Source organism: Mustela lutreola, chromosome 6, assembly GCF_030435805.1.
Source record: "Mustela lutreola isolate mMusLut2 chromosome 6, mMusLut2.pri, whole genome shotgun sequence".
In the NCBI taxonomy this organism is placed as follows: Eukaryota; Metazoa; Chordata; class Mammalia; order Carnivora; family Mustelidae; genus Mustela; species Mustela lutreola.
Window position 1 is genome coordinate 113,028,956 of NC_081295.1, and position 12,460 is coordinate 113,041,415.

Sequence of the window (12,460 nt, forward strand, 5' to 3'; positions counted from 1 at the left end):
TTATGAAAATATCCCATATTCTGGGCCATTTTTAAAAATGCCAAAAAATTTAAAAGGATTTGAGTCATACAAAATATATTGTCAGACCACAATGAAACAAAATTATAAATCAATAAGAGAAATATCTCTAAAATGCACTCAAATATTTAAAAACCAAATACCATACTTTTAAATATCCCATGGGGAAATGATGGAATAAAACTGGAAATTAGTATTTTGAACAGAATGAAAATGAAAACAAATCAAGATTGGCAGGATTTGGCTAAGACAATATTTAGAAAAGAATTCTAGAGCATACTACTAACACCTATATAAAAAAGAACAAAGGTGTCAAATCAGCACCCTCAATTAAGAAACTAAAACAAGAACAACCTGAAGCAAGCAGAAGAAAGGAAATAATAAAGATCAGAGTGGAAATTAATGAGGTAGAAAACACAAGAACAAGAGATAATATCAATGAAAACAAAGCTGATTCTTGATAAAGATTAATAAAATTGGCTACCTTCAAGCCAGACTGATTGGGACAACGAGAAGGCACAATTATAACAGTATTAAGAATGATAGAGATAACATCACTAAAGGATCTACATTTATCTAAAAGGATAATAACGGAGTATTATAAAAAGTGATGGCAATAATTTGACAACTTACTGAAATGAAATGTCCCCTGAAAGTCACAAACTATCAAAGTTCATTCAAGAAAAAATAATAACCACAATGCTTTAGGAGCACCTGGGTGGGTTGGTTGGTTAAGCACCTGTCTTTGGCTCAGTTCATGATCTCAGAGACCTGAGAGAGGTCTCTCTCTCAAATAAATAAGATCTTTTTGTTTTCTTTTTGTTTTATTTTCTAAAAGATTTTATTTATTTATTTATTTATTTATTTGACAGAGAAATAGCAAGAGAGGGAACACAAGCAGGGGGAGAGGGAGAGGGAGACACCTGCCTCCTCCTGAGCAGGGAGCCTGACACACTGGATCCCAGAACACTGGGATCATGACCTGAGCCGAAGGCAGTCACTTAAGGGACTGAGCCACCCAGGTGGCCCAATAAAAATCTTTTTTAAAGAGTAACCATAATGCCTTGTATCTATAAGATAAATTAAATTTGTAATTCAAAGTTTTCTCACAAAGAAAACCTCAAGCCTAGATGGAGAGGAAAGTAAGCCCATGGGCATATATACTTTTCAAGAAGTTTCTGCAAAAAGACATTGCCCAGAAGGTAACTATTTACTCAGTTTTCAGATCACTTCAGGTTGCATTGTTTCTAAAGAAATGGGGGGGGGTGTTTAAGTAGTTTTTAAAGACATAATGGAAATAATGAATGAAATTTTTATTTCCTAATACAAAGCTTTCCTTTTCTGTACCCATGATAAATTTGCCAACTGCTACATATTTCAAATAAATTGAAGGATAAATGAATTTGGTAGTTGACAATGAAAGAAATAAAGCATAATGATAACTTTAATATAGAAAAATGACTTATTATTATAGCTTTTTCCCTTTCTGCTGCATTCCCACCAATATTTCTAATGTAAACATCTAAGAAGTGGAAGAGTTTTTCTGCTTAAGAGATTTAAAAATATGTGTAGTTAATTTTGCATTGTCTATGGAGATTGACACAGGAGATTCAAGTTGTATGTCTTGTTTGTTGAGACAGACTTGAGCACTGATTATGGATGTTCCTTGTTAAAGGTCAATTGATATGTTAATCTATCATTACTTCTCATTACCCCTTCCAGTGACAGGAACAATCATAATTGAGTAATTTTTAAAAATCTTTTTGGGAAAGATCTTTTTAATAATATCACAATATTCTCATGAAGCAGCTTTTTATTATGATACCCATCTTACAGATTAGGGTGCTAGAGAAGAAAGTTATGCAAACATATAAAGTAATAGATATTAGAAAGATTTTTAATTTTTGACTATATGCTCAATTTATGAATTTACTAGTATGGCTGTGAGGTTCTCAACTTAGGTAAAATGGCAGGGGAGGAGAGTAATTAGAAACCGGAAGGTTCAGAGAACAATGGAGCTGTGTGTGATTGGGGAAAGGGGAAAAGGATGAGTCTAATTTGAGATATGTTGAGTAAGAAGAGTCAGTAGTATGTGATAAGGTCTGATATGTGATGAGGTCTGATATGAAGCAGAAGCTCTCTGAGTGGAGTTGGCTTAAAGATCAGTATTCAAGATAGGAATGTCCGAGTCATCAGAAAAGTGAGATTTTTTTGCTCTAATATGTTTGCTATCACAGATCAAATGGTAACTAGTATAAATATTCTTTTTTTTTTAAACAAGCTTCAAGCATATAAGGAAGAGAATAATGCAGAAATCATTTCATTACTATTACTTGATACTAAATAATTATACTTTACAGGAATGATTCAGTGGGATGGTGGTGGGAGGAATGTCTGCTGTCTGACAGATTCTCGCTGAATGATCCAAGCAGACATTCTGTCTGGGAAATCCAGATGATCTGAGTTGCAACTCAAGTCAACTCAAGTCACTGCTTGACTGCTCCTTTCACATTGTATAAAGAAATTTTTTGCAGTTTAATCAGTTATGTAGCGATCAGGCTTTTTTCTGTAATATCATTATTCAAGACTATTGTATAAGCATTTTAGAAACTATTTCACACAGACTGAACATTTTTTTCCTTGAATACATTCACCAGGTTCAAACTCAGAAGAATATACAATAAACAGTCTTTCCTCCCTTCACCAAGCACTTCAGGCTCCACGTTTCCCTCTCACAAGCAACCAATGTTATAAGTTTTTTTAAAAAGAAGAAAAAAAGTTTGATGGTTTGCTATTACATTACAGGAAGAAAAAAATTGGTAACTGAGTTTTATATGGTAGTTCCTCCAGAAAGACCATGACTATTAAGTCATGAAATAATGTTACAACATTAAATTCTGAAGTAATACATTTGCCTTTCTGGTTTGTAGCTGTTAATAACCCAAGAAGGAAGTTCTGTTATGAGACTTTGTTTTGCCCTATCTCTTATTTGTTGTTAAAATTATGAAACTTTTAAAAAACTTACCCTTGAGTACTATGGGCACTCACTCAGCTACAAATGATTAAATATATACACAGAGACAAGAGTGACTTCCCCAGAAGGGAGGTTATTATTTTATTAATTTTTATTAATATTATAATACTCCAGTTAATTAGAGAATATTCCATTTCTTATCAAACATAAAAATAAAAATATTTTCAAAGGAATTTAGAATTCCTTGTATGAAATGCCCAAAAGAATCATATTTCTGGAAAAAAGTGGAATAATTTTGACTGTATCATTTTTTAATTTAAAATTTGAAGTTGATAGTGACCTACTGAAAACAGTAAGAATATTTTAAAGATCATAAATCCCAGGAAGGAAAATTTTAAGCAAATTCATTACTTGCTTAGTGAAGTAATATCTAGCAACAGACAAATACAGACATATTTCCATGAGGCTATTTCCAAATTTGCAATATTCATTTCTTCTCACATCTCAATCTTTAGCTGAGCCAAAGATCTCTCCTTTGTAAGGGAGAGATAACCTGATCATCTGTGCAAAGATAGTTTCTTATTGCATAGTTTTGTTCAAGCAATCGCTTTCCCTTTTTACCTGTCCCCTAGACAGACACACACACACACACATACACACACACCCCTTCCCACTTTATTAACTCTCTGGAATCATTTTCTCTTGGAAGTCTTTCCTGACTCATCACCTCTCCCAGCCTAAATTGGATTAGTGCTCCTCCTCTGAGCTCCAGTAGTTTCCATGTGCACCTATCTCTGGACTACACACATTACATCATAAAGGAATTATGCAAACACTTCACCCAAGTTCTGTTTTATTCATGTTGGTATCCTCCAAAATTAGTACACTGTCTGGCACTAGATGATTTAAAAATGTGATCTGAATAAAAAGAGCACGTAACAGAGAAGAAATCTTGGCACAGAGTATATTTTAGGAGAGGCATAGATGCGGAAATGCAAATAATGGGATATTTCATATATTTTCTAAGAGAACTAAATATAAAAACCTTTGTCTTGAGGCTATGAATTCAAATCATAAAACAATAAAGGTCCTTATGAGAAAGTTATTAAAATGGTATTTGGTTATTTTAAAAAAGATTAGGAACCAGAAAAGCAGATCATTGATGCAAATGCTAATATACTGGTTATCATAGGATTACAGGGCACTCACAATCATGATAAAGATACATACTAAACTGAAGAAAAACCAGAGGTTGTATTATATTCAAAGCTTGCCCTCAAATGACCTTGGCTGCAAGGCATCATCCTTACAGAGGGTCCCTTACTCACCATGGTTTGATTTAAGATTTCTGTCTTTAACATGGTGAGAAAGTGGTAAGCATTCAGTGGAAACTACATTTCAAATTTTGAATTTTGGTCTTCTTTTCAGGTTCGCAAAATACAGTGTGATATTCTGTCATGATACTGGGCAGAGGGAACAAACCACAACTCCCAGTCAACCATGCAATCCTGAGAGTACACTTACAACTTAAAATACACTTACAACCACTGTTTTTCAATTTCAGTATTCAAATTACAAGAAATGCCTAACCCTTACTATAAAACAGGCTTTTTGTTTAGATCATTTTGCCCAACTGGGGGCTAAAATAAGTATTCTGAGCACATTTAAGGGAGCCTAGCCTATGATGCTGTGTCGGTTAGATTATTTCATGCATTTCCGACAGTATTTTCAATTTATGATGGTTTTTATAAGGTCATAACTGTCGTTAAGTCACGGAGGAGATATATTCCCAAACAAATACAAACGCTTTTCTTTTGAACTCATTCTTATTGTAGTAAAACATATATACAAAACGTACCATTTTAAACATTTAAGTACAGTTCAGTGCCATTGAGTACACTAATAGTTGTAATAATCGACACTATCCATCCTCCTATTTCACTTTTAACACTGAAGCCACAATTTCCTTTTCCCATTAACTGTGCTTTAGTAACATACTGAACTTCATGCACGACAAAAGGTTCTGCTGGATTAGATTCAGAAACTGGGATGAAGTAAATCACTGAAGGATTATCTTTCACGCGCTATCCAAATCACAGGCTTCTTTTAATGAAACTTCAAAGCTAAAGAACACTTCATCGTCTCCCTCCCGCCTTTGTGGGCATCAGTAACCTAGCAGTAACCATAGCAGCATCCGTATCTCTCCAAAAATGCAACGAGTCCCTAAAAGCAGCAGTCACGAGCCAGAGCTGGACTCCCGCAGCTTCCTTTCCTACTGCGCAAGGTGAGTAGCGCAGGGAGTGGGCTCTCTATCCGGGACCGCAGCCCAGAGGCCAAGAAGACAGAAGAACAAAGGACAATGTGAGAAACAGAGCTGATGTCTTAGCACTCCCTCCTTTTGCCCTCCTCCGGAACCCTTCTCTTCAGCATAAAATGCAAACAGACTCTTAACTTGTTTCTTTAAACTCCCAGCACGACCCCTCTACTGGGGTTCGCGCGTCTTATTGACGCAAAACTCCCGTTCTCGCGAGAACTTGGGAGCGAGAAGCGAATAGTGCGGACAAATCTCTTGAAATCTCAGTTGGCGCTGGAGCTAAAGCGGCGGTTGAGAGGCTTGGAAGCGGGGGAGGGGCGGGGCTCAGTGCCTGGAAGGGGCGGGGCCTCGCCTTAGAGAGGGGAGGGATCAAGGGAGGAGTGGGGAGGTGAGAGAAGGCGGGGGGCGGGGCCGCGGGGCAGAAGACCTGTTGATCGCAGGTAGTGCTGGCAGGCCGGGGTTCCCTCGGGATTGGGGCGACTGCGCATGCTCGCTGGCCGTTTCGGGCCAGTAACCGAGCGGCGGTGACGAACCGGCTCCTTCGTTGCGGCGGTTGCGGTTGCTGCTATGGCGATGTGAGGGGGCCCGGGGCGGGATGGTGCTGACCCGGGTAGGGCCGTCTTTTTCCAGCTGGACAACGAGCTCCTCCGTCCGACAGGCGGTGGAGGAGGCCGAGCCGGGCGAAAGGTAAGCCCCTAACTGTCCTCTCCGCCTCCCCCGGCTCCCTACACCCAAGACCCCTCCCTCTTTCCCACGGGCCCGGCAGGAAGCGGCCTCCTTCTCCTTGTCCCCGCTCGCCCGCTCCAGCCCTTCACTCGGCTGCTCCAGCTCGGAGCCCGGCCCCGGGCCCGCTGAAGGTCGGTGGGGACGGCTGTGCCGAGTGCCCTCCGGGTGGCGAGGAGCCACGGAGTCGCGCTCTCCGGATGCTCCCTGCTGCCCCTGCCCCTGCGGCATGTCCCTCGGCCGGCTCTTCCTGACCGCACTCCTGTACCCAGACGTCGCCTGCCCTTCGAGGTCAGCTGGGTCCTGCGGCTCTGTCCTCTCTTTATCCCCCTTTGGTGGTTATGCTCTTTCATCCCCTCCTCCCACGTGCCCTTTCGCTCCGCTGGTCTCCCTGTTGAGGCAGTGTATCCTTTTTGCTCCCCTTAATTTCTCCCATCTCACCGTGCATCCCTAGTTGGGCTCTTCTTCCCGACTCTCCTTTCCCTCACCGACCAAGTTTGCCTCTTAACAGTTTCTTCCTTAGCTCTCTTCTTTCCTCGTTTCAGCACTCCGTCTTCCTTCTCTTTTGTGAGTTTCTGGTTGTATGTGTGCTTTAACATCGGTTTGCGCTGGAGTTCATTCTGTGCCCCCCCCCCTTACCTTCGCAGGCCCTCACTCTCTAATTTTAGCTGTCTTTGGTACCTTGTTTCATCGCTTTCTGTTTAATGGCTTCTGTCCCCCCCCCCCCCGGTCCTTTTCCATTATGATCCTAATTCCAGTATTTAATCTTGGGCGCTTGCTTTCCCCCCTCTAAAACCGTTGTGGGGTTTTTTTATGATTTTTTTTTTTTTTTGCTTTTGCATAAATCGAGACTCTCTAATCTATTTAACTTTTCATTAAATCTCTGAAGAGTTCAGTCTCTTCTGCTTCCTCCGTACGCTAGGTGTCCACTTAGTATTCTTAGTTCATCTTACAGTTTAATCAAATCTCTTCATCTTTTTTCTTTCCTGACTGGAAATTATCAAGAGTGGCAGTAACAATAAGCCTCTTACATTTATTCATTGAACCTTTAATTTTTAAGAATTATGTTTACCTTAAGAGTCAGAAGAAGCAATGAGTATAGACTTCATGAAAATATAAAGGGTTAAGATTTGTTAAAGGATGACCTGCAAACATAAGCTTAAAATTTGGAAATTTTATTGTCCTTTAGTAAAGACAGTGGTCCAAGAGCTAATCTTTAATAAAATTTAATAATTTATTTTATGAAATCCATTATTAATTTGATGTTTTATATATTATTGCAAATTATTGCGTCATTTTCCTGAGGGTCTCTGTTCTCTTTAATGAATGCCTATGATTTACTATATTTTTTTAAGATTTTATTCATTTGATAGAGAGAGATCACAAGTAGGCAGAGAAACAGGCGGGGTGGGGGGTGGGAGGGAGTGGGAAGCTCTCTGCTCCTCACCAAGCAGAGAGCCAGATGCAGGGCTCCATCTCAGGACCCTGAGACCATGACCCTAATTTAAGAATAGATTTAGTGTGCCTGCAGAATGAAAGATATGTGAGAACAGAAGTATTAAATTTTTGAATTGGGGAAAAGAACATTCTAACCAGTGTTGGGGCCCCCCCTTTCATTTACATAAAAGCTCTCTGTATAAATAATGGTATAGTATTTTATTTTGAAGGCATCTGCTGAAGCAGATACTTTCAGTGAAGTTGTCTTTTTTCTAAAGTTGAAGATAAACTGGATTATGTATTTCGTTCTGGAATCTCAAAGCAGTCCACAAACAGTAAATTCTTCCTTACATTGTCTGTGTGAGGTAGGAATTAAATTTTTCTGTTTCTATTGTATACAAGGAATATACCAAGGCAAAAAAGTACAGTTTCTTATTCAGATTGATACTAGAGATAAAAGTAGAGGGAAGGGGCACCTGGGTGGCTCAGTGGGTTGAGCCTCTCCCTTCGGCTCAGGTCATGATCCCATGGTCCAGAGATCGAGCCCCACTTCAGGCTCTTCGCTCAGCGGGGAGCCTGCTTCCTCCTCTCTCTCTCTGCCTGCCTCTCTGCCTACTTGTGATCTCTCTTTCTCTCTGTCAAATAAATAAATAAAAATCTTAAAAAAAAAAAAAGTAGAGGGAAATACAGTTTAGTATCTAGTGTCTTTAAGCCACACCTCTATTGGAAGAACCAGCAGTTGTGAGTGGTAGGAGGTGATGAATTCAACTTTTAAGATTTTCTAAAAATGATTTTTCCAATGCAAATAGAATTAACTGCTATTTCTGAAGGAAGCTTTCCCACCTTTCAAAGACAAGTCTTTTTATTTTTAAGTAACAGTTAATTTAAAAAAGTAAAAATGCCTACAAATTCTTGTTATTTTTTTGGTTTTTGGTGTGTGTGTGTGTGTTTTCTGTGCTCTGAGAAATTAAGAACTTGTGGTGGACAACAGGCACAGAACTTGATGTCGGAAGATCTAAATTCTTATGATGACTCATGACATTAATTTGTAGAAGCCACTTAACCTCTATAGCTAGTTGTCTCTACCTATAATAAGTGGGTGATGTTTCAGTAGCAAAGTAAGCCTTATTAAATATATTTAGGGCCACCACAGACAAAAATTGCTATATAACTACTTTATTTCTGTTTTAGACTGCGTATCATTGGTTAAATTCCAGATCAAACTGGTATTTAGATTTTTAAATTTGAGACTTCTATGAAAAATCTAGTAAAATGCTGGTGAACTGTGTACTATCTTATATTAATGTTCATATACGGTTAGGCCGATGCTGTATCATTCAGTATATAGAATTAAAATGCCCTGTGCCAGGATTTGACGCTGAAAAGAGATGTAAGAATTATTCATACATCTTTGGTTACCTCTGTAATTTTCTGTTATCTTATATTTGAGCTTTGTTTATTGTAGATATAGACTCTTGACAGTGGGCATTGTTTAGGGACTAGGAAGGGCAAGGATTTCCTTTGCTTTGATTCTATATATTGAGGAAAAACTGCTTAAAAGTGAGTTTTGTGATATATTCATGTGTGTATTTAAGTGAATGGATAGACATGGGAGCATATAGGTTTGAAATAAGTAATGTGTTTTTTTGTTTTTCTTTTCTTCAAGTTGTTTGTCAGGAAGAAAGTTTAGAAATGAATAAAAATAAGAAGAATGGTGATACCAAAAAAAAAAGTTAATGAACCAGTGACTTTTTGAGAAAAGTTAGAAAGCACAAGTTGTTAGGTAGGTCTAGATTTTTCAGAAGGAGTAGAGTGAAACAATTCCACAGTGGGTTTCACCATTTTAACAAGTACATACTTAGTTATCAATAATGTGCTAAATTTAATAAAAATTAGCTTCTTTTTTCCTAACAGGAAGATAGAGGTGTCAGGCCAATATACGAGATTATACCAGGTACCTCCTTCTTATTTTGATGAAACAATCTTTATGAACTTTCTCTCAATCAAAACAACATTCTGAGAAAATTATAGTATATCCCTTTCATGGGATTAGTTCTCTTTAGACTATCCATAATATAGCAAGTATTTCTAAATTATATTGTCAGTATAGAAGTCTGTAATTGATAGTATTATGGAACATTTCTGTTAAGTTTTACGAAATGTCCTTTTTCTACAAATCTTAATATAATCAGACCTAGAAGTATTCCTTCATTGGAATCCTCTTGAAGTTGTCTTATAGGGTGCAGCTGCTTCATTCATGATTGTTTTTAGATCAGTGGTATCTCTGACATCTGCTCTTTGATGTCTCCCATTGCCAGCTGGAAATACTGCTAACTGTAAATGTCTGAACAGCAAACTCAGGCGTTATTGACAGTCACAGTTTCAGACCTTGGAAGCCTATATTCCTTTGCTATCACTTTTGCCTTTTGGAATTAAGGACCCCAGATTTTAAAACCATCCTCATTCTTTCTCAGGCTTACTGAAAATTAGTTCTTTTCCTCAGGTAAGATAAGATTAGAATGTAGGCTGTCTCCAGTCCGTTCTGTAAAATTAACTTATATCAAAGTATAATAATAATATAATAAAATGCTTGCCAAAGGCTCATTTTTATAGAAATAGACCTTCAGGCAGGGAGAACCAAAGAAATGTCTTTAAGGAGTGTAATCGTAGAAAAAAATTCTAAATAAAAAGTTGAAATAATCACAGTCTCCTTTTTCCCTAGTTTTTCTCAACACCTAAGATCTAAGATGATCTTAATTGGAAGCCAGCATTTTCCCTTTAAGGTCTGATGGCCTATAAATGACAATATTTTTATTTATTTTTTTTTTCTAAAAATTGAGATAGAATCTTGAGATGTAAGGAATTGTTGAATCACTATATGGTACACTAAAGTTAATACAACACCTAATGTTAACTCTATTGGAATTTTGTGAGTCTGGATTAGAATATGGATCTCTCTGGCATCAAAATCACTGGTAGACTAAAGAAAGCAAGCAAGCATAGACTTCTAAGAAAGCATCGTTTGTTTCTTAGAATATTTTTCAGAGGGAAGATTGTAATTCTTTTTGTTCTAGTTCTGAGCTTTGTCTGTTGAGATAATCAGTAAGATGAAATATTTTAAGGGATGCTGGGCAGATTCCTGAACTAGGTACTAGATAATGATTGTGATTCTTTCTGAATTTCTCTTCATATCAAAAGAAGTAACTAATTTTTGATCATTTGAGATATTCTTTTTTTTTTTAATATTTATTTATTTTAGAGAGAGAGCATACAGCAGGGAGAGGCAGAGGGAGCTAGAGCTAGAATCTTTTTTTTTTCTTTTTAAAGGGAGCTAGAATCTTTTTTTTTTTTTTAATTTTTTAAAAGATTTTATTTATTTATTTGAGAGAGAGACAGTGAGAGAGAGCATGAGCGAGGAGAAGGTCAGATGGAGAAGCAGACTCCCTGTGGAGCTGGGAGCCCTATGTGGGACTTGATCCCGGAACTCCGGGATCATGACCTGAGCCGGAGGCAGCAGTCGTCCAACCAACTGAGCCACCCAGGCGTCCCAGGGAGCTAGAATCTTAAGCAGACTCCTCACTCAGCACAAAGCCCCATGTGGGACCCAGTGTCACCTCTGAGACCATAATCTGAACTGAAACCAAAGGTTTGACATTTAACTGACTATGCCACCCAGGTGCCCCCATTCTTGATTTTTAAAGTGTATAATAACATGATCTATTCAGAGGCATACTGTATTATATTGCTGGCAGATTTGATTTATGGCATGAATGTGTCCCTGAAAAGTTTATATGAGCTGGTTTCAATAAATTAAATTTTAATTTTTTTTTTTAAGATTTTATTTATTTATTTGGCAGAGAGATCACAGGTAGGCAGAGAAGCAGGTAGAGAGAGAGGAGGAAGCGGGCTCTCTGCTTATGCGGGGCTCGATCCCAGGATCCTGAGATCATGACCTGAGCCGAAGGCAGAGGCTTACCCCACTGAGCCACCCAGGCACCCCTAAATTTTAATTTTTTAAATTAAATTTTTAAATCACTAAATCTTGTTTCTCATTGTTAATATAATATAAGAGGACCATTAAGTGTCCCATAATGGGCAATAAAAGTTTCTGTCTCTTCATTCTCATGTAATAAGTCAACCATGGGAATACTCTCAGAAGTCACCAACATTCTTTCTATGTTTTAAAAAATATTTTTCCTTTGGATTTTCTATCATACTAACACAGTTATCCAGAGTGAACAAAGTTTTGTTTTGAGAATGCTTACTTCTTTTTTTTTTTTTTTTTAAAGATTTTATTTATTTATTTGACAGAGAGAGAAATCACAAGTAGGCGGAGAGTCAGGCAGAGAGAGAGAGAGAGAGAAGCAGGCTCCCGCTGAGCAAAGAGCCCGATGCGGGGCTCGATCCCAGGACACTGAGATCATGACCTGAGCCGAAGGCAGCGGCTCAATCCACTGAGCCACCCAGGCGCCCCAAGAATGCTTACTTCTTAATCTAAGTGCTGGTTCTAAGATTAGTAATAATATATTTCTCTTTTATTTGACAACTACAGTTCAAAACCAAATTTTAAAGGAATTAGGAGAGAACAATGCCTTTAAAATTTCAGATTTCCTGTTTTTGGGTGTGGAATGTCAGAAATTTGAAGATTTCATAATTAGTAATACTAATTACATGGAAATTAAATGTGGTTAATTTATCAAGTGTAATTTTAGTGCTGTATTCTGATTTCAGTTGTAGGGGCATATTTATTTTATACTTGAAGATCTTTCAGTCTATTCCTATAACAATTCAGGTGTAGACTTTTTAATTATGCAAGTTTAAATTTAGGCCATGTGGGGCGCCTGGGTGGCTTAGTCGTTAAGCATCTGCCTTCAGCTCAGGTGGCTTGAGCCCCACATCGGGCTCCCTGCTCGGTGGGAAGCCTCCTTCCTCTCCCACTTTCCCTGCTTGTGTTCCCTCTCTCGCTATGCCTGCCTCTGTCAAATAAATAAATA

General features: G+C 38.0%; 1 protein-coding gene across 11 annotated transcripts in view; it reads left to right on the plus strand.

Annotated features, from left to right (window-relative positions):
- Positions 1-5,563: 5,563 nt before the first annotated feature.
- FAM135A (family with sequence similarity 135 member A) overlaps positions 5,564-12,460 on the plus strand; it is a 131,031-nt gene continuing 124,134 nt past the window's right edge. For 4 of the 11 annotated variants that reach the window (XM_059178376.1, XM_059178383.1, XM_059178377.1 and 1 more), the window contains exon 1: positions 5,566-5,993. The gene's annotated coding sequence lies outside the window, so the exon portion shown is untranslated. Of the gene's footprint in view, positions 5,994-12,460 lie in introns of all 11 variants that reach the window. The other 7 variants (XM_059178381.1, XM_059178378.1, XM_059178384.1 and 4 more) reach the window with 4 other exon arrangements.